This window comes from Canis aureus, chromosome 32, assembly GCF_053574225.1.
Source record: "Canis aureus isolate CA01 chromosome 32, VMU_Caureus_v.1.0, whole genome shotgun sequence".
Lineage (NCBI taxonomy): Eukaryota > Metazoa > Chordata > Mammalia > Carnivora > Canidae > Canis > Canis aureus.
Genome location: NC_135642.1, coordinates 3,039,373 through 3,062,777, shown reverse-complemented (window position 1 = coordinate 3,062,777; position 23,405 = coordinate 3,039,373).

Sequence of the window (23,405 nt, the reverse complement as noted above, 5' to 3'; positions counted from 1 at the left end):
ATGGCAGGCTTCTCCTGAGCTCAGCTAAGGAGGGGTTTGTGGCTCTAAAGACTTTTGTTTGGATTTTCAGTTGCATTTCTGATTTTATCTCTTGTGCGCACATGTATCCTCTATACTACCAATTATTATTTTAAAGTTTTACTTGAATTCCTCTTTGTAAACACAGTATGATATAGTTTCAGGTTTACCACATAGTGATTCAACCCTTGAATACAACGCCTGGTACTGGTCAGAGGTGACCTCCACTATCCCCATCCCCTGATTCCCCATCCGCCCCACCTTCCTCTGGTATTTATTAGATTATTTTGTGTGGTTAAGAGTGTGTATCTTGGTTTGCATCTCTCATCCCCCCATTTGCCCCTTTGCCAGTTTGGTTTCTTAAAATTCACATGTGAATGCAATTGTATGGTATTTGGTACCTGTCTTACTCTGACTGACTGAGTTCATTTAGCGTAAGTCCCTTCCACTTCTCCCACGTCATTGTAAATGGCTTCATTTCATCCCTTCTGATGATCCAGTGATGTTGCAGTGTGTATATTTACCACATCGTCTCTGCCCATTCATCGTCGATGGACATCTGGGCTGTATACACAGTTTCGCTGTTGTTGATAATGCTGCTACCAACACTGGGCTGCGTGTTCCCCTTCGAATCTACTAAACTACTTTTGTATCCTCAGGGTAAATACGTAGCCGTGCAATTTTGGAATCCGAGGGTAGCTCTATTTTTAACTTAAAAAATTTTTTTTTATGATAGTCACAGAGAGAGAGGCAGAGACACAGGCAGAGAAAAAAGCAGACTACATGCACTAATAGCCGGACGTGGGATTCGATCCCGGGTCTCCAGGATCACGCCCTGGGCCAAAGGCAGTTGCCAAACCGCTGTGCCTCCCAGGGATCCCCTATCTTTAACTTCTCAAGGACACTCCAGACTGTTTTCCACAGTGGCTGCATCTTTATTTATGTATTTATGAGAGACACAGAGAGGCAGAGTTATAGGCAGAGGGAAAATGAGTCTCCATGCGGGGAGCCTGATGTGGGACGTGATCCCCCAGGAGCCTGGGAACATGACCTTAGCTAAAGCAGATGCTCAACCAAAGAGGCACCCAGGTGCCTTACTGATTCTGTTTCTTTGCTAATTATGGGTCTGTTCATATTTTCTATTTCTTCCTATTTCAGTTTTGCTTCTTTGCACATTTCTAGGGATTTGTCCATTTCTTCCAGGTCTCCCAGTTTGTTAGCATATAATCTTTCATAGTATTCCCTTATAATTTTTTTATTTTTCTGGTGTTGATTGTGATCTCTCTTCTCTCATTTGTGATTTTATTTATTTAGGTTTTCTCTTTTCTCATTGATAAGGCTGGCTAGGGCTTGATACATTTTATTAATTATTTTGAAGAACCAGCTCTTAGGGATCCCAGGGTGGTGCAGTTTTGGCGCCTGCCTTTGGCCCAGGGCGTGATCCTGGAGACCCGGGATCGAATCCCACATCGGGCTCCCGGTGCATGGAGCCTGCTTCTCCCTCTGCCTGTGTCTCTGACTTTCTCTCTCTCTCTCTGTGTGACTATCAAAAAAAAAAAAAAAAGAACCAGCTCTTAGGTTTCGTTATTGCATTCTACTGTTTTGTTTTTTCTGTATTGTTTATTTCTGCTCTCATCTTTATTTTTTCCCTTCTTCTGTAGGCTTTAGGCTTTGTTTGCTATTGCTTTACCAGCTCTTTTAGGTGTGGGGTTAGGTTGTGTATTGGAGACTTCTTATTTCTTGAGGTATGCCTGTATTGCTATGTACTTCCCTCTTAGGACTGCCTTTGCTACATCCCAGATGTTTGGAGAAACATGTTTTCATTTTCATTTCTTTTATATTTCCTCCTTAATTTCCTGGTTGCTCCATTCATTCTCTAGTAGGATGTTCATAATCTCCACGTATTTTTGATCTGTCCAAATTTTTTCTAACTGTCGACTTCGAGTTTCTCGGCGTCGTGGTCTGAAAATGTCCAGGGTGTGATATCAACCTTCTTGTACCTGTTGTACCTGTTGATGGCTGATTTGTGGGCCATGAATGATCTGTTCTGGAGAATGTCCCAGGTGCAGTTGAAAGGAATGTGTGTTCTTCTTTAGGATGAAATGTTCAGACTATATCTGTTGAGTCCCTGTGGTCCAGTGTGTCAAGGCAATTGTTCCCCTGTTGATTTTCTGCATAGACGATCAGTCCATTGCCATCATTGGGTGTTAAAATCCCCTGTCATTGTATTATTATCAGTGAGTTCCTGTACGTTTGTCATTAATTGGTTTCTATATTTAGGTACTCCTATGTTTGCAGCATAAATATTTAGTTGTTTGAACTTTTTTTAAAAAATAAATTTATTTTTTATTGGTGTTCAATTTACCAACAAGCAGAGTAACACCCAGGCTCATCCCGGCAAGTGCCCCCCTCAGTGCCCGTCACCCATTCACCCGCACCCCCTGCCCTCCTCCCCTTCCAGCATCCCTTGTTCCTTTCTCAGAGTCAGGAGTCTTTATGTTCTGTCTCCCTTTCTGATATTTCCCACACATTTCTTCTACATTACCTTATATTCCCTTTCACTATTATTTATATTAACCAATTGAATGAGAACATATGTTTGTCTTTCTCTGATTGACTTACTTCACTCAGCATAAAACCCTCCAGTTTCATACAGGTTGAAGCAAAAGGTGGGTATTTGTCGTTTCTAATGGCTCAGTAATATTCCATTGTATACATAAACCACATGTTCCTTATCCATTCATCTTTCAAAGGACTCCAAGCTTCCTTCCACATTTTGGCTATTGTGGACGTTGCTGCTATGAACATCGGGGTGCAGGTGTCCCCGCGTTTCATTGCATCTGAATCTTTGAGGTAAATCCCCAAAAGTGCAATTGCTGGGTCATAGGGCAGGTCTATTTTTAACTCTTTGAGGAACCTCCAGACAGTTTTCCAGAGTGGTTGCACCAGTTCACATTACCACCAAAAGTGTAAGAGTCTTCCCTTTTCTCGGCATCCTCTCCAACATTTGTTTTTTTCTTGCCTTGTTAATTATCCCCTTTCAGTGGTGTGAGGTGGTTCTCATTGTGGTTTTGATTTGTATTTCCATGATAGCAAGTGATGCAGAGCATTTTTTTATGTTCATGTTGGCCATGGCAATGTCGTCCTCTGTGAGATTTCTCTTCATGTCTTTTGCCCATTTCATGATTGGATTCTTTGTCTCTTTGTTGTTGGTTTTAAGAAGTTCTTTATCGATCTTTGAAACTAACCCTTTATCTGATACGTCATTTGCAAATATCTTCTCTCATTCTGTAGGTTGTCTTTTAGTTTTGTTGACTGTATCCTTTGCTGTGCAAAAGCTTCTTATCTTGATGAAATCACAATAGTTCATTTTTGCTTTTGTTTATTTTGCCTTCGTGGATGTATCTCCAAGAGGTTACTGTGGCCAAGTTCAAAAAAAGATATAGCCTGTGTTCTCCTCTCGGATTTTGATGGACTCTTGTCTCACATTTAGATCTTTCATTCATTTTGAGATTATTTTTGTGTATGGTGAAAGAGAGTGGTGTAGTTTCATTCTTTCTTCTGCATGTGTATGTCCATTTTCCCAGCACCATTTATTGAAGAGACTGTCTTTCTTCCAATCGATAGTCTTTCCAACTTTATCGAATATTAGTTGACCATAAAGTTCAGGGTCCACTTCTGGGTTCTCTCTTCTGTTCCATTGATCCATTTGTCTGTTTTTGTGCCAGTACCACACTGTCTTGAACCACAGCTTTGTAGTACACCCTGAAATCTGGCATTGTGATGCCCCTAGATATGGTTGTCTTTTTTTAAAATTCACCTCGCTATTTAGGGACTTTTCTGATTCCACACAAGTCTTTTTTTATTATGATAGTCACAAACAGAGAGAGAGAGAGAGAGGCAGAGACACAGTCAGAGGGAGAAGCAGGCTCCATGCACCAGGAGCCTGACATGGGATTCAATCCTGGGTTTACATGATCGTGCCCTGGGCCAAAGGCAGGCGCCAAACCACTGCATGACCTAGGGATCCTGATTCCACACAAATCTTAAAATAATTAGTTCTAAGTCTCTGAAGAAAGTCCATGGTATTTTGATAGGGTTTGCATTAAAGGTGAACATTGCCTTGGTAAAACTGATATTTTCACAATGTTAATTCTGCCAATCCATGAGCATGGAATATTTTTCCATCTCTTTGTGTCTTCCTCAATTTCTTTCAGAAGTTTTCTATAGTTTTTAGGGTATAGATCCTTTACCTCCTTGGTTAGGTTTATTCCTAGGTATCTTATGGTTTTGGGTGCAATTGTAAATGAGACTGACTCCCTAATTTCTCTTTCTTCAGTCTCATTGTTAGTGTATAGAAATGCCATTGATTTCCGGGCATTGATTTTGTATCCTGTAACGCTACCAAATTGCTGTATGAGTTCTAGCTATCCTGGGGTGGAGGCTTTTGGTTTTTCTAGGCAGAGTATCATGTCATCGGCGAAGAGGGAGAGTTTGACTTCTTTGTCAATTTGAATGACTTTCTTTTTGTTGTCTGATTGCTGAGGCAGGAATTCCAGTACTATTTTGAATAGCAGTGGTCAGAGTGGACATCCCTGTCTTGTTCCTGATCTTAGGGGTAAGGCTCCCAGTGCTTCCCCATTGAGAATGATATTTGCTGTGGGCTTTTCCTAGATGGCTTTTAAGATGTCGAGGAATGTTCCCTCTATCCCTACTCTCTGAAGTGTTTTGACCAGGAATGGATGCTCTATTTTGTCAAATGCTTTCTCTGCATCTAATGAGAGGTTCATATGGTTCTTGGTTTGTCTCTTGTTGATATGATGACTCACATTGATTGTTTTATGAGTGTTGACCAGCCTTGTGTCCCAGGGATAAGTCCTACTTGGTCATGGTGAATAATTTTCTTAATGTACTATGGGATCCTATTGGCTAGTATCTTGTTGAGAATTTTTGCATCCATGTTCATCAGGGCTATTGGTCTGTAATTCTCTTTTTTGGTGGGGTCTTTGTCTGGTTTTGGAATTAAGGTGATGCTGGCTTCATAGAACGAATTTGAAAGTACTCCATCTCTTTCTATCTTTCCAAACAGCTTTAGTAGGATAGGTATGTTTTCTTCTTTAAACGTTTGATAGAATTCCCCTGGGAAGCCATCTGGCCCCGGACTTTTGTGTCTTGGGAGGTTTTGGAAGACTGCTTCAATTTCCTCCCTGGTTATTGGCCTGTTTAGGTTTTCTATTTCTTCCTGTTCCATTTTTGGTAGTTTCTGGCTTTCCAGGAATGCGTCCATTTCTTCTACATTGCATAATTTATTGGTGTATGGCTGTTCATAATATGTTGTTAAAATCGTTTGTATTTCCTTGGTGTTGGTAGTGATCTCTCCTTTCTCATTCATGATTTTATTAATTTGAGTCTTCTCTCTCTTCTTTATAATAATGTTGGCTAATGGTTTATCTATCTTATTAATTCATTCAAAGAACCATTTCCTCATTCTGTTGATCTGTTCCACAGTTCTTCTGGTCTCGATTTCCTTGAGTTCTGCTCGAATTTTAATTAACTCTATTCTTCTGTTGGGTGTAGGATCTATCAGCTTTTTTTTCCTCTAGGCCCTTTATGTGTAAGGTTAGCTTTTGTATTTGAGTAGTTTCCCGTTTCTGAATGGATTCTTGTATTGTGATATATTTCCCCCTTAGGACTGCTTTTGCTGCATCCCAAAGAATTTGAACGGTTTTATGTTCATTCTCATTAGTTTCCATGTATCTTTTTAATTCTTCCTCAATTTCCTGGTTGACCCTTTCATCTTTTAGCAGGTTGATCCTTCACCTCCACGTGTTTGAGGTCCTTCCAAACTTCTTGTTGTGATTTAGTTCTAATTTCAAGGCATTATGGTCTGAGAATATGCAGGGGACGATCCCCATCCCTTGATATCGGTTCAGACCCTATTTGTGACCCAGTATGTGGTCTATTCTGAAGAAAGTTCCACGTGCACTTGAGAAGAATGTGTATTCAGTTGAGTTTGGATGTAAAGTTCTGTAGATTTCTGTGAAATCCATCTGGTCCAGTGTATCATTTAAAGCTCTTATTTCTTTGGAGATGTTGTGCTTAGAGACCTATCGAGGGTAGAAAGAGCTAGATTGAAGTCACCAAGTATAAGTGTATTATTATCTAAGTATTTCTTCACTTTGGTTATTAATTGGTTTAAATATTTGGGAGCTCCCACATGCGGGGCCTATATTGAGGATTGTTAAGTCCTCTTGTGGGATAGATCCCTTAAGTATGATTTAGTGTCCCTCTTCATCTCTCACTACAGTCTTCTGGGTAAATTTTAGTTTATCTGATATAAGGATGGCTACCCCTGCTTTCTTTTGAGGAACATTTGAATGGTAAATTGTTCTCCAACATTTCATTTTCAGGTTGTCGGTGTCCTTCTCTCTAATATGAGTCTCTTTTTTTTTTTTCGATTTTTTTTTTAACTTTCATTTATTTATGATAGTCACAGAGAGAGAGAGAGAGGCAGAGACACAGGCAGAGGGAGAAGCAGGCTCCATGCACCGGGAGCCTGATGTGGGATTCGATCCCGGGTCTCCAGGATCGCGCCCTGGGCCAAAGGCAGGCGCCAAACCGCTGCGCCACCCAGGGATCCCTAATATGAGTCTCTTGTAGACAGCTATAGATGGGTCCTGCTTTTTTATCCAGTCTGAAACCCTGCGCATTTTGATGGGGTCATTAAGCCCGTTCACCTTCAGAGTTACTATCAACAGATATGAGTTTAGTGTCTTCATGATATCTATTCAGTCCTTGTTTTTGTGGATTGTTCCACTGAACTTCTTCTTAAAGGGGAATTTTAAGAGTCCCCTTTCAAATTTCTTCCAGAGCTAGTTTGGAGGTCACATATTCTTTCAGTTCCTGCCTGTCTTGGAAGCTCTTTATCTCTCCTTCCATTTTGAATGAGAGCCTTGCTGGATAAAATATTCTTGGTTGCATGTTCTTCTCATGGAGGACCCTAAATATATCCTGCCAGCCCTTTCTGGGCTGCCAGGTCGCTGTAGAGATGTCTGCTGTTACCCTAATGCTCCTCCCCATAAATATCAGGATTTTATTTTCTCTTGCTGCTTTAAGGATCTTCTCTTTATCTTTGGAATTTGCAAGCTTCACTATTAAATGTCGAGGTGTTGGACGGTTTTTATTGATTTTAGGGGGGTATCTCTCTATTTCCTGGATCTGAATACCTGTTTCTCTTCCAGAGTAGGAATGTTTTCAGCTAGGATTTGTTCAAATACATATTCTGGCCCTCTGTCCATTTCGGCACCCTTGGGAACCCCAATTTCACATAGGTTTTTCTTCCTCAGGCTGTCGTTTATTTCCCTTAATCTGTCTTCCTGGTCTTTTAATTGTCTGTCTCTTTTTTCCTCAGTTTCCCTCTTTGCCATCAACTTGTGTTCTATGTCACTCACTCGTTCTTCCACCTCGTTATCCCTCGTCATTAGGACTTCTAGTTTGGATTGCATTGCATTCAATCGATTTTTAATTTCAGCCTGATTGGTTCTAAATTCTGCAGTCCTGAAGTCTCTTGAGTCCTTTATGCTTTTTTCTAGAGCCACCAGTAGCTGTATAATAGTGCTTCTGAATTGGCTTTCTGACATTCAGTTGTAATCCAGATTTTGTAACTCTGTGGGAGAGAGGACTGTTTCTGATTCTTTCTTTTGAGGTGAGGTTTTCTCTCTAGTCATTTTCCTGAGTGCCAAGTGGCCAAAAACAAATTGAATTGGGAAAAGGATAAAAAGAGAGGAAAGAAAGAAGGAAAGAAAAGAGAAAAAGGAAAAATAATAAAGGAAGAAAGAAGGAAAAAAGAGAATAAAAAAAGAAAGAAAAGAAAGAAAATGGGAAAAAGGGTGGGGGAAGCAATCAGAAATAAAAAAAAAAACATGGGGGAGTATCTTCTGTTTCTGTGTACTTTAAGTCCCTTGACTTCCCCTGGAACTTGTCCGTCTAGCTGGTCTTCTGGCGGAGGGGCCTATTGTGCTGATTTTCAGGTGTTAGCATTTGGGGGAGCTGCTCTGTCCCCTGCTTGTTGCAGGGCTCAGTGCGGTTAGTTTACCCCATGAGGTCCCAGGAGGAACAAACCCAGTGGCAGCGGCAAGCTCTGGAAACCTGTATCCAAACCACATAGTAACTCGGGAGCAGTCCACTTCTAATGGCTGAGTAATAATCCATTGTATACATAAAGCACATCTTCTTTATTCATTCAACTTTCGATGGACACCGAGGCTCCTTCCACAGTTTGGCTATTGTGGACATTCCTAATATAAGCATCGGGGTGCAGGTGTCCCGGCGTTTCATTGCATCTGAATCTTTGGGGTAAATCCCCAACAGTGCAATTTCTCGGTTGTCTTGAAGGTCTATTTTTATCTCATTGAGGAACCTCCACGAAGTTTTCCAGAGTGGCTGCACCAGTTCACATTCCCACCAACAGTGGTTTCTATATTTAGGTCCTCCCATGTTGGCAGCATAAATATTTAGTTGTTTGATCATGATAGAGAGTCTTTTTAATTATGAAATAATGCCCTTCTTCATCTCTTCTTACAGTATTTGTTCTTTCTTTTTTGAAATTTAAAATATTTATTTATTTATTCATGAGACTTACACAGAGAAGCAGAGGAAGGAACATAGCAGAGTGAGAGGCAGGCTCCCCAAAGGGAGGCTGATGTGGGACTCGATCCTGGGATCCCAGAATCACACCCTGAGCCGAAGGCAGATGCTCAACCACTGAGCCACCAGGTGTCCCCCAGGTTTTGGTTTCAAATCTCATTTGTCTGATATAAGTATGAGTCCTCCAGCTTTCTTTTGATATCCATTAGCGTCATAGATGATTTTCCATCCCCTGACTTTCAATTTGTTGGTGTCTATAGGTCGAAGGTGAGCATCTTATAGGCAGCGTACAGATGGATGTTGTTTTTTTAATAATAATTTTATTTATGATAGTGAGAGAGAGAGAGAGAGAGAGAGAGAGAGGCAGAAAATTAGGCAGAGAGAGAAACAGGCTCCCCACCAGGAGCCCAATATGGGACTCGATCCAAGACTCCAGGATCACACCCTGAGTCAAAGGCAGAGGGTCAACCCCTGAGCCACCCAGGCATCCTGGATCCTCCTTTTTAAGCCACTCTCATACCCTATATCTTTTGATTGAAGCATTTAGTCTATCAGCAGTCAGAGTGATTATTCAAAGATATGAACTTTGTGCATTTCTGTTACCAGAAGAGTTGGTGTTTCTGGTGACGTTCTCTGGTCCTTTCTAGTCTTTGTTGCTTTTCGTCTCTTTTTTTTCCCCCACTAGCAGAGTCCCTCTTAAAATTCCTTACTGGGCTGGTTAAGTGGTCATGAACTCCTTTATATGTTGCCTGTCTAGGAAAATCTTTATCTCTCCTTCTCTCCTGAATGACACCCTTGCTGAAGAAAGAATTCATACAAATTGGACTCCAATAAAAAGAAATTTAAAAACATAAAATAAATTCTTTCTAATATGATTGAGGAAAATGGCATTTAGGAGGAAAACCAGAAGCTGAAAGAGAGGAGGACAGATATCACCATCCATAGCCTTCACAGGGACCTAGTGTCCTTTCCTAGGTGGGCCCCCTCTCCGGAGGATGCTTCCTGCCCCTCTGCACTCTTTGTTGGATCACAGCAGGCACATCTTGGTGCCTCCAGCACCTCTGCAGTAATGGCTTATAGCGTTTTCCATGTATCCTATTGGGGACCACAGCGTAGTGTATGTAACCATCTGGCTGCTGTTTGACAACATTGGGGGGATTCTGACTTTTGTTGGTTTTGAGGTGCGTGTGTGTCTATCACATGCAGCTATCCCGTGCAGCTATCAGATCCTCAGTCTGGGTCACCCAAAACCCCAAAATGGTTGGCAGAATATCATTTCTGGTGCTGGTACTGGGTGGCTAGCTGGGCTCTCCTGGCCACACTGGCGCTCACTCGTGCAGTGACTTTCAGCTGGAGGGTCAGCTGAGCTGGAAGTTCCAGCTCGGCCACATTCCCATGTCTGGCAGTGGGTCCGGCCGCCCCGGGAAGGCACGTGGGGACGTCAGCTGTGTTTGCCTGGTGGCGCCCCTGCAGGGGCTGGTTGGGGCCTAGGTGGTGCCCCCTCCTCCTCTCTGGGGGGTCTCTCCACCCCCCATGCACAGAGTTCTGGGAGACACAGAAATGGGCTGGCTGTGCATTTTCACACCACAACACTTTATTGACTTTGTACAGCAAATGGGCTCAGAGCCGTAGGTGCGTGTCTTCCCCTGGGGAAGGAGACCTTTCTGTCCTTTATGTGGGGGCAAGAATCACATGGGGTGGGTGGGCGGGTGCTGGAGTCCCCCATCTGGGAGCATGTGTGGACTCCGGGTGGTGGCGTGTGTCCTGAGGTTTCAGCCTGAGTGACAGTTCTGAGGACAGCAGAGCTGACCTGGACCTGCTGGTCATGGGCTCCTGTGCTGGGTCCCCGAAGGGCAGCTGGACCCCTGCCTCGGACCCTCTGGGGCCCCAGCACCTGGAGGAGCCTGCCTCATGGTGTGGGTGCGGGTGTGGCCCACCGGCTTACCCCTCCTCTCCCCACACTGGTGTGGCCCGGGATCCTCAGGGCTGCCCTAGATAAGCGACCTGTATCGGTGGGGCACGCCCAGGGCCCAGGAGGCCACATCCACTTTGAGAGGGCTCGCTCATCCCGGGGCCAGAATCCAGGGTTGGCCAGGGCCATGGGGGCCTGATTCCATTAGTCTTTGAGTTGGGACTGTGGGGGCTCAAATCAACCCAGCCCCCACAGAGCCTGGGCCCAAGTCAGTCCAGGTCCCTCTGGGTTATGGGCTGGTGTCCTGTGCAGGTTGTGCCGTACTCCCGGAGGGACAGTGGGTGGAGGCAGGGCACAGTGTGTCTTCTGCACCACTCTCCTGCACACACACTGTCCGGGACTCCCTGCCTTCCCTCCTCCCTGCAACCGAGGTGTACTCAATGGGACACCCGGGCTTCTGATGTGAGCAGGGTATCCAGAGAACCCCGGGGAGTCTGAGCATGTCCCACAGGGTGCAGGTGCACTGGGTCCTTGCTCAGGGACGATGGTGTGGGGGTCGATGGTGTGGGGGCAAGGGTATGATGGTGGTGGGTTGTGGGGGATGGTGTAGCGGGGATGGTGTTGGGATATAGCGTGGGTGGGGATTGTGTGAGGCTGTGAGTGTGTGAGGGGGATGGTGTAGGGGCTATGCCATGGGGGATGATGATGTTAGTGGATGGTATGGGTCTGGGGAATGGGAGGATGGGGTGGGGGGCCTGCGGACACAGGGCATCCCCTTTCTCTAAGATGCACACGGAGACGTCTGCAGATAAAGGCGACCCCAGTCTGGGGAATGCTGTGACACTTGCCCCTGGGGACCCCTGTGGTGAGTGCAGGGCCCTGGCTGGACCAGGGGCATTATCTGGGGGTCATCATACTATGTATGTTTACAAATTGCAAATTGTCTCAAATTGAATGCATAGAATTTAGAAATATATAAAGTCCTGAGGGTGGGTATCACCCTGACCCGTCCGACCCTCATCAGATCGATGTGTGTCCTCTAGTCACGGCCATGCACCCTGCCCCCAGGTCCCCTTACTGGCCCCACGGCCCTCACCCCAGCCCCCTGCTTTTCAGGGGGCCGTCCCTCACCCCTCTGGGGTTCAGCTTACATGGCAATCCCTGGAGGCCCCATCCTAGTGGCCTCCTCATCCCTGAGACCCCGAGGGTGGGGGCACGGTGTTCATCCCCAACAATCTACCATGGAGCGGTGTGTTGTTCGTTGCTGTTCTTCCCCAGGCTCTGAAGCCCTGTGTTCCCTACCCAGAAGCCCCCGGTCCTCCCGGGTCCGGATCCCCCTGGCCCCTCAGCCTCACCCTACCCCCTAGTAGTCCCAAAACATGACGTGACTGCTGAACATCCTGTTGATGTCCAGGTCCCCCCGCGTGATGTCCCTAGAGGAGACTAGGGTCTCCTCCTTCATTTCCTGTGGGAAAACCGGGGAGGAGGAGCTGGCATCAGGGACACAGACCCCAAGCTGTCTGTCCTGGGCAGGGATCCCTGGGGCCACCATGGGAGTGTCTACTGCCAAAACCTCTTTCCTTCCTCTGGGAGGCCAGGGACGGCGGGAGTCCCCACCGTGCTCATGGGACCTGTGTGACGGCCTGTGCCCAGCTGTTGTAGGCAGGGAGGAGACTGAGTGTTACCCTGGGTGGGAGGGGATAGGGGTTCAGCCAAGGTAGGAGGGGACATGGGGGTGTTGTGCCCAAGTTTGCGAATCTGAGAAACCACTAAGGAGCTGACACCAATGCAAACACACAAGGGTTGATTTCCAAACTCCAGCTTGCGTCCAAGTACACCCAACACAGCGGAGCAGGGACCTGGACCCCGAGGTGGGTTTTAGCTTAGTTTTAAGGGCTTGTCTCGGGGTCCTCCAGAAGGGCTGGAGCAATTCCTCAAGTTATGTTTACATTTTGATATGGGGCCTTCAAGGGTATTGGGCTCTGCTCTCATTCTAATAGGCGCTTCCAGCCTTTGACATGGGCTCAGTTTCATTTTATTGTGGGGCTTTCTAGGCCATTAAGCTGTAAACCTTTGTTTTTTCCTGTAACTGAAGTAATGTAAATTTCAGGTCTTCTTCACAGGGGCCTGGGATGGCTGGACTTGTTCGAACACTGAACTTAAAGTAGAAAGGCCTTCATTTTCTCGACCTCCTTGTGTCCATTCCCATCCTATCTAGCTCTTTCCCCTTCCCTGGAGCTCCTAAGAGAGCAATTGCAAATGACCTCAGCTTGGCAGCGTGTGTTGGGGGACAGGCCCAGGGATTTGGGATCAGGAAGACCTGGGGCGTGGGCGTCCCAGCTGTGCAGCAGGATTCCATGCTGCAGACTCTTATTCCCTAAGGCTATCTTAACAACTGACTCTGTACATAGAAAAGCTCTCCTTTATCTTTAAAAGATGAGGAGTGAGTCTAAGTTTTTTTCTCTGCCCATCTAATTGCTCAGATTCCAATCTGAGACGTATTTCCTGGTAATAAGGATAATTTACTATCCGTAGTACTATGGTTAAAATATTCTGACACAAATAGTTCAGAGGGATGATGCTTTCTCATCTCTTTCTTCACAGCTCAGTCACTCATCAGGGAATGCATCTTTATGGATTTGGAAAGAACTGAGAAACATTATTACAATGGTCCTATTATTATGTGAAGGATTCTTCCCTGAGATTCTTCCCCTAATTCAAATGACACTGAAAAACTGTGAACTCTTTGGAACACAAATGTCCAGGAAATAAATGTTATGCATTGCTAATTTTAAATGCACTTGCAATATGGTGTCTATTATAATAGAAGTATTTTTTTTCTGATTTTTGCTTTTATTATCCTTTCCTGCTTTTCAGGTTGAGGAGGCATTATACGTGTTCATAAGTGTTGTTCTTTCCTTCTGATATAAAATTATTTCTTTGTTCCCACTGAAGGAACTCTTTAAGAATAAGGCAAAAGTTAATTCAACGATTCTTAAAATGTCTTCACACTTGGATCCTGATTCATTTAAGTCAATTTTCAAAATAAATCTTATTTATTAGGAAAAAAACAAAGATTTATAGGGAAATTGAGAAGATAGTACAGAGCATTCGCATGCACTGGCACTCTATTTCTCCAATTATTGATATCTTATATTAGTACGGTACAAATATGAACTATTTGTACATAGAATGAATCAATATTAAAATATTCGCAATAACCAAAGACCATACTTTATTCACATTTCCTTAGTTTTTGCTAAGTTACCATCCCTCATATCACATTCCATTTGTCCTCCTGTTTTCTTAGGCTCCTCTGGATTGTGACAGTCTTTCAGCCTTTCCTTTTTGTTGTTGAACTGGAACACTTTGAGAAGTAGAGTATTTTGTAAAATTTCCTTCAGTTTGGACATGTCTGTTGTGTATCTCATGACTGAACTGTTTTTGTGGATTATATAAAGAGATATACTGCCATTTTCATTATATAATATAAAGGATAGATACTATCAACATGATTTATCAGTCTTGGTATCGATCTGTCATCTTGCTGAGGTAGTGTTTGTCATCTTTCTCCGTAGTTAAGTGATTCTTTATTATTATTATTATTATTATTATTATTATATTATCATTATTATTTTAGGTTTTTCATAATATATTTTGCAGAAGGAAGTTACTATGTATATTGCACATATAAAAGTTTGAAGCTATGCTCATGAACTTGAGTGTGGTATGTCTTCACGAATTGTTTGAAATTCTTCTACATGGGAGATTTCTCTTCCTTCTGAGTTTGTTTCTTTTTCAATGATGTTATTTATTTATATGAGAGTGAGAGGAGAAAAAGCATGAGCGAGAGTGGCAGAGAGAGAGGGAGAAGCAGGTTCCCTGCTAAACAGGGAGCCTGCCTTGGGACCTGGATCATGATCTGCGCCTACAGCAGAAGCTTAACTGAATGACCACCCAGGTGCCACTCTTTCTTTCTTTCTTTCTTTCTTTCTTTCTTTCTTTCTTTCTTTCTTTCTCTCCTTTCTTTCTCTCTCTCTCTCTCTCTCTCTCTCTTTCTTTCTTTCTTTCATTTCTTTCTTTCTTTCTTTTATTTTAATAATAATTTTATTTTTTATTGGTTTTCAATTTGCCAGCATACAGAAAAACACCCAGTGTTCATCCATCAAGTGCCTCCCTCAATGCCCATCACCCATTCACCCCCACCGCCCGCCCTCCTCCCCTTCCATCACCCCTAGTTCATTTCCCTGAGTTAGGAGTCTTTATGTTCTGTCTCCCTTTCTGATATTTCCCACACATTTCTTCTCCGTTCCCTTATATCCCCTTTCACTATTATCTATATTCCCCAAATGAATGAGAACATACCATGCTTGTCCTTCTCCGATTGACTTACTTCACTCAGCATAATACCTTCCAGTTCCATTCACGTTGAAGCAAATGGTGGGAATTTGTCGTTTCTAATGTCTGAGCAAGGCCCACCTGTTCTCTCTCTTCATCTTCTGAGTCTCCTAAGATATGAATATTATGTTTTAATAAGTGGCTGACTTCCCTACGTCTGTCTCTGTGGTCCATAATCTTTCTTGTTTTTATGGCTTCCACTTGGGACTGCATCTCAGTTATAGCATTTTTAACATTGGCCTGACTAGATTTTAGTTCTTTTATTTCTGCAGTAAGGGATTCTCGAGTTTTCTTCTGTGCTCTTTTTCCAGCCTAGCTGTTTCTTTATAATCATTGTTTTAAACTGTAGTTAGACATCATATATGTGTATTGATGGACTTCCTGGCTGTGAGTACTACCTCATGTTATTTTATGGAGGTGAATTTATCCATCTCATTACCTTTTCCAGAAAAGAAAGAGGGAAGAAAAAGAAAAACCAAGGAAAACAATAACAACTGCCCTCCAAAAAAACCACCAGATTATTTTGGCCTGCATTTTAAAAGATTCTAAATCCCAAAATATGAAACACAATTAAAGTACCATGAAAGTAAAAATAAGAAATATATAAGGTACATACATAAAAATTAAAATAAGGCAATTAATAAAAAAATCAAAGAAAATAAATGACAATAAAGCACAAAGTACAAAGGAACCTAGATCCTACTTTCCAGGCAGAGCTGAATCTCTGCATCCTCTGTGGTCCGACAACATGGTGGCAGTGAGTGGTCTTTGCAGGGTCTGGGGATGGGCTCTGGCGCTGATTAGCATGTGCACATCTGGGTGGTAGATGCACCTGCGGGGTCAGAGGCGGGGTGGGTGTCAGCACCTCTGGCCTCCAGTGGGCGGTGCAGTACTGCTCCCTGAGACCCCCCTGATGGGCGGGATGCGGGTGGGGTCTCTGGGTCCTCTGGCTCTGGGGCTGAGCATCTGGTCCCCCAGTCTGCATGGGCCTCCACAGAAGAGCCCCCAAGCCCCCGGGTCTCGCTGATTCTCTCAGAAACCTGCGTTTGCTCTACCTGTGTCCGAGCTTCTTTTGGTTTTGTTTTTTTATCTCAGGCTGTTGTGCCCAAGACTGCGAATCCAAGAAACCACGGAGAAGCCAACGCTGCTTCAAACACACGTGCGTTTATTTACAAGCTCGAGCTTGTGTCCAAGTATACCCAACAGAGTGGAGCAGGGACTTGGATCCCGAGGCGGGTTTTAGCTTAGTTTTAAGGGCTGGTCTCAGAGACCTCCAGAAGGGCTGGAGCAATTCCTCAAGTTCTGTTTACATTTTGATATGGGACATTCAAGGGCATTGAGCTCTGTTCTCATTCTAATAGAGGCTTCCTGTCCTTGGCCTGGGCTCAGTTTTGATTCTATTGTGGGGCTTTCTAGGTCATTAAATTGTAAACTTTTGTTTTTTTCCTGTAACTGAAGTAATGTAAATTTCAGCTCTTCTTCACAGGGACCTGGGATGGGTGGACTTTGGCTAACACTGAATTTAAATTGGAATGGCCTTAATTTTCTTGGCCTCCATGCTTCCCGTTCCATCCTATCTCCTTCTCCCTTCCCCAGAGCTCCTAAGAGAGCAATTGCAAATGACCTCAGCATGGCAGCATCTGTTGGGGGACAGGCCCAGGGATTTGGGATCAGGAAGACCTGGGGCACTGGCTTCCCAGCTGCCCAGCGGGATTCCATGCTGCAGACTCTTATTCCCTAAGGCTATCTTGACAACTGAGTTTGTACATAGAGAAGCTCTCCTTTGTCTTTAAAAGATGAAGAGCGAGTCAAAGCAATTTTTCTCTGCCCATCTGATTGCTCAGATTCCAATCTGAGACATATTTCCTGTTAATAAGGATAATTTACTATCCGTGGTACTATGGTGAAAATATTCTGACACAAGTAATTCAGAGGGATGAGGGTTTCTCATCTCTTTCTTCACAGCTCAGTCACTCATCAGCAAATGCATCTTTATGGATTTGGAATGAACTGAGAGACATTATGACCAATGGTCCTATTATTATGTGAAGGATTCTTCCCTGAGATTCTTCCCCTGTTTCAACTGACACTGAAACACTGTGAACTCTTTGGAAGACAAATGTCAAGTAAATAAATGTTATGCGCTGCTAATTTTAAATGCACTTGCAATATGGTGTCTATTATAATAGAAGTATTTTTATCTGATTTTTGCTATTATCCGTTCCTGCTTTTCAGGTTGAGGAGGCATTGTATGTGTTCATAAGTGTTTTTCTTTCCTTCTGATCTAAAATTCTTACTTTGTTTCCATCGAAGGAACTCTTTAAGAATAAGGCAAAAGTTAATTCACTATTCTAAAAATGTCTTCACATTTGGAGCCTCATTCATTTAAGTCAATTTTCAAAATAAATCTTATTTATTAGGAAAAAACAAAGATTTATAGGGAAATTGAGAAGATAGTACAGAGCATTCGCATGCACTTGCACTCAATTTCTCCAATGATTGATATCTTATATCAGTACGGTACAAATATTAGCTAATGAATCAATATTAAAAAATTCGCTTTAAACAAAGACCAAAAACAAAAAAGAAAAAACAAAAACGAAAACGAAAACAAACCATACTTTATACAGATTTCCATAGTTTTTGCTAAGTTTCCATCCCTCATATCACATTCCATTTGTCCTCATGTTTCCTTAGGCTCCTCTGGATTGTGACAGTCTTTCAGCCTTTCCTTTTTGTTGTTGAACTGGGACACTTTGAGAAGTAGAGTATTTTGTAAAATTTCCCTCAGCTGGGACATGTCTGTTGTTTATCTCATGACTGAACTGTTGTTGTGGATTATATACAGAGATATACTGCCATTTTCATTATATCATATAAAGGATAGATACTATCAACATGATTTATCAATCTTGGTATCGATCTGATCATCTTGCTGAGGTAGTGTTTGTCATCTTTCTCCATAGTAAACTTATTATTATTATTATTATTATTATTATTATTATTATATTATCAATATTTTAAGTTTTTCATATTATATTTTGTAGTAGAAAGTTACTATGTGTATTCCACACTTAAGAGTGGGAAGCTATGCTCATGAACTTGAGGCTGGAATGTTTTCACAAATTGTTTGAAATTCTTCTAAATGGGCTATTTCTTTTCCTTGTGGGTTTGTTTGTTTGTTTCTTTTTCAAAGATGTTTTCTATTTATTTGAGAGAGAGAGGAGAGATAAAGCATGAACGAGAGGGGCAGAGGGAGAGGGAGAAGCAGGTTCCCTGCTGAACAGGGAGCCTTCCTTGGGACCTGGATCCTGATCTGAGCCTAAGGGAAAAGCTTAACTGACAGAGCCACACAGGTGCCACTCATTCTTTCTTTCTTTCTTTCTTTCTTTCTTTCTTTCTTTTTCTTTTTCTTTTTCTTTCTTCTTCTTCTTTCTTTCTTTCTTTCTTTCTTTCTTTCTTTCTTTCTTTCTTTCTTCCTTTATTTTTAATAATAATTTTATATTTTATTGGTGTCAATTTGCCAACATACAGAATAACACCCACTGCTCATCCTGTCAAGTGCCCCCCTCAGTGCCCATAACCCATTCACCCCCACCGCCCGCCATCCTCCCCTTCCATCACCCCTAGTTCATTTCCCTGAGTTAGGAGTCTTTATGTTCTGTCTCCCTTTCTGATATTTCCCACTCATTTCTTCTCCGTTCCCTTATATTCCCTTTCACTATTATCTATATTCCCCAAATGAATGAGAACATACAATGTTTGTCCTCCGATTGACTTACTTCACTCAGCATAATACCTTCCAGTTCCATCCACCTTGAAGTACATGGTGGGAATTTGTCGTTTCTAATGTCTAAGCAAGTCCCACCTTTTCTCTCTCTTCATCTTCTGAGTCTCCTATGGTATGAATGTTATTGTTTTAATAAGTGGCTGACTTCCCTACGTCTGTCTCTGTGGTCCATAACCTTTCTTGTTTTTAAGGTTTCCACTTGGGACTGCATCTCAGTTATACCATTTTTAACATTGGCCTGACTAGATTTTTATTCTTTTATTTCTACAGTAAACGTTTCTCTAGTTTTCTTCTGTGCTCTTTATCCAGCCCAGCTGCTATCTTTATAATCATTGTTTTAAACTGTAGTTAGACATCATATATGTGTATTGATGATCTTCCTGGCTGTGATTAGAACCTCATGTTATTTTATGGAGGTGAATTTCTCCATCTCATTATTTTTTCCAGAAAAGAAAGAAGGCAGAAAAAGAAATTCAAGAAAAACAATAACAACTGCTCTCCCCCCCCCAAAAAAAACACAACAGATTATTTTGGCCTGCTTGTTAAAAGATTCTAACTCCCAAAACAGAAACAATTAAAGTGATCCCTGGTGGCGCAGCGGTTTAGTGCCTGCCTTTGGCCCAGGCCATGATCCTGTAGACTCTGGATCAAATCCCACATCGGGCTCCCAGTGCCTGGAACCTGCTTCTCCCTCTGCCTGTGTCTCTACCTCTCTCTCTCTCTCTCTCTGTTTGTGATTATCATAAATAAATTAAAAAAATTTAGAAAAAGAAACACAATTAAATACTATGAAAGTAAAAATAAGAAATTTATAAGGTACATACATAAAAATTAAAGTAAGGCAATTAATATAAAGGAATCAAAGAAAATAAATGAAAATAAAGCACAAAGTACAAAGGAAGCTAGACCATACTTTCCAGGCAGAGCTGAAGCTCTGCAGCCTCTGTGGTCTGACAACCTGGTGGAAGCGAGTGGTCTGTGTGGAGTCTGGGGATGGGATGTGGTGCAGATTGTCAGGTGCACATCTGCCTGGGATATGCACCTGCAGGGATCAGAGACGGGGTGGGTTCAGCATCTCTGGGCTCCAGCGGGCGGCGCTGTGCTGCTCCCTGAGTCTCAGCGCTGATGGGGGGATGCGGGTGGGGACACTGGGTCCTCTGGCTCTGGAGCTGAGGATTCCGCCCCCCAGTCTGCAGGTGCAGGAACCAAAGGAGCCGCCAAACCCCCGGGTCTCTGCCGCTTCTCTCAGAACCCTGCTTTCACTCTGCCCGCGCCTGAGTTTCTTTGGTTTTGATTTTTACCTCAGACTGTTGTGCCCAAGATTGCGAATTTGAGAAACCACCAAGAAGCCGATTCCGATGCAAACACACGAGGGATTATTTACAAGCTCGATCTTGTATCTAAGTATACCCGACTCAGCAGAGCAGGGACTTGGACCCTGAGGTGGATTTTAGCTTAGTTTTAAGGGCTGGTCTCGGGGACCTCCAGAAGAGCAGAAGCAATTCCTCAAGTTCTGTTTACATTTTGATATGGGGCCTTCAAGGGAATTGAGCCCTGTTCTCACTCTAATATGGGCTTCCTGCCCTTGGCCTGGGCTCAGTTTTGATTCAATTGTGGGGCTTTCTAGGACATTAAGCAGTAAACAGCAAAGGTTCCACACCTGGAAGCGGGACGTCACACTGTCCCTATATGCTGAAGAAGAGGTACTAGAAATGAGAAACCCGAGAGCCTCCACCAAATCCTGTTAGAATTAAGGAGTGAGTTCAAAAGTCACGGGACACAAACTGACCCTACAGAGCAGAGTAGCCTTCTGTGTCCTGACAATGAGCACTCAGGAAGGAAATGAAGGATGTGACGCCCTTCTCAGGAGCATCAAGGAAAATAAATAATGAGACTGAACCAAAGGAGCACAAGACTTGTGCACTGAGCCAAACGAGGCTCTGGGAGGCCGTCCTGGGCTTGTGGGGTGGGAGCCTCATCTTGTGAACATGTCCGCAGTTCCTGAAGCCACCCTCAGGTTCAATGTCATTCCTATCAAAATCATGGTGGCAGATGTTAGAAATAGGAAAAAAAAAAAACCCCATAACATCCAACCCCCACAACAAATGACCCCGGACAGCAAATCAGTATTGAAGAAGCATGACAGAGTGGGACGCAGCACTTTCCTATTTCAAAAGATGTCACAGAAATAAAGCAGTGTGGTTCTCAGGCTCCTGGCTGGCTCCGTTGGTTAAGCATCCGACTCCTGACCTCACCTCCGGTCCTGATCTCAGGGGTTGTGAGTTCTAGCCCTATGCTGGGCCAAGGATGAGGCGTGGAGCCTACGTAGACAAACCAGACCCACGGGAGGTGGTCCCGACATAAGCTGAATGAGCAAAATAGAGAGTCCAGAAGGAAATGTGCTCTGAAAGAACTGATTTTTTTAACTTAATTTAAACCCAATTAATTAACGTATAGTGTATTATACTTTCAGAGGAAGAATTCAGGGATTCATCAGTTGGAGATAACAGCAGTGCTCGAGAAATCACGGGCCCTCTTTCATGCCTGTCCCCTGTTATCTGTCCCCTCCAGCTACCCTCAGTTTGTTTCCTATCATTAAGGGTCTGTATTCCCTGCATCTGTTTTCATCTTATTTGTTTTTACTTCCCTTCACAGTTGTTCATCTGCTTTGCTTCTTGAATTCCACCTATGAATGAAACCACGCGGTCATTCTCTTTCCCGAGTGACTTACTTCACGTAACATGATCCCTTTAGTTCTATCCACATTATTGCAAATGGAAAGATTTCCTTCTCTTTGATAGCTGAGTACCATTCCTCTCTCTATGACCATCATCTATCTCCCATCCTCTTTATCCATCATCTGACAGAGGGTACCGAGGCTCCTCCCACAGTGTGGCTACTGTGGCCCCAGCTGCTGTGGACATTGGGGTGCAGATGTCCCAAGTCTCACTGCATCTGTATCTTCGGAGTGAGCTCCAGGCCGTTCACCTGCTGGTCACAGGGCGGCTCTATTTGTATCTTCCTGAGGGGCCTCCACACTGTTTCCAGGGTGGCTGCACCAACCCGCGGTCCCGCCCACAGTGGAAGACGGTTGAGTGAGTTTTGCAGGACGTGGTAAAAGTCTGGTCCACATTTCATTTCACGTCCTGTGGGCTCCAATTCCTTGTCCTTAAGTATTTCTGGGAAGCCGGGTGTTGGGCTCCTTTTCAGTGAGATGTTTCCGAAGCTAACAGGCCCCAGCTGGAGCCTGAAAGGAAGCAGGTGTGGCCCATAGAGCACCTGCTGGCTCCTGCAGAGTCTCCTGTAGCACCAGAGCATCCCGCAGGGGGCGCCTGAGCCCAGGCCCCTCCCATGGGGCACGCATGTGCAGTAGGCCTCCTCTGCCTGCACTAACAGGAGCCAGCCTGTGCTGGGGAGGCCTGCAGAAGACATGGGGATGCATCTATGCTGATGAGCTGCAGCCTCCTCAGGACCCGCGGGGAGTCTTCAGGGGGAAATTGGGCCACATTCATGCTGACAGGAACCGCGGTCTCCTCAGGAATCACGGTGAGGCTTTAGGAAGATGTGGGCCCGCATCCACCCTGACAGGAGCCCCTAGGCCACCTCAGGACCCGCGGGGAGGCTTCAGGAAGATGTGGGCCCACATTCACGGTGACAGGAGCCCTGAGCACCTCAGGACTGGTGGGGAGGTTTCAGGAAATTGTGGGCCCACATCCACGCTGACAGGCGCCCCTGAGCAGCCTCAGGAACTGTGGGGAGGCTTCAGGAAGATATGGCGACGCGTTCACTCTGGCAGGAGCTCCCGGGCCCCTCAGGACATAAGTTGAGGCTTCTGAAAGCAGGGGACCGCATTCATGGTTACAGGAGCCCTGGCCTCCTCAAACCCTCAGCTACGCTACAGGAGGACTTGGGGCCAAATTGACACAACAGGACGCTGACTTCCTCAGGACCCCTGGTGTAGACTTGGGGAAATATGTGGATGCGTCCATGTGGACAGAAGACCCCAGCTTTGTCAGGGCCTGCGGTGAGGCCTAAGAAAACTGTGGGTGCCACATCCACAGTGACAGGAGTCTCCAGCCTCCTCAGGACACACTGTGAAGTTTTGGGAAGATTTGAGGCCACGTCCATGCTGACAGGAGCCCCCAGCCTCCTCAGGTCTTATGGTGAGGCTTGAGGAAAATGTGGGACCACGTCAATGCTGACAGGAACCCTGTCTTCCTCAGGACCTGCACTTTGGTTTCGGGACATAAGGTGCTGCGTGTATGCTGACAGGAGCCCACAGCCTCCTCAGGACCTGCGGTGAGTTTTCTGGGGGACGTGGGGCCATGTCCAGTCTGACAGGAGCCCCCGGCCTCCTGAGGACCTGCTGTGAGGCTTCCAGAGGATGTGAGGCATAGTCCACAGTGACAGGAGACCCAGCGTCCTCAGGACCCGTTGACTATGACTCAGGAACACGTGGGGCCACGTCCACACTCACAGGAGCCCGGCTTCCTCAGGACCCCTTGGAGGAATCTGGAGGAGCCATTGGGGGCCACGTCCATATCAGAAGAGACTCCTCAGAATCACAGTGTAAGTGAAAGGGTAGAATGAATGGTAGGGTTAGGGGAGGGGAGGAAGTTGGTGGTTAGCCTTAGGTTAGAT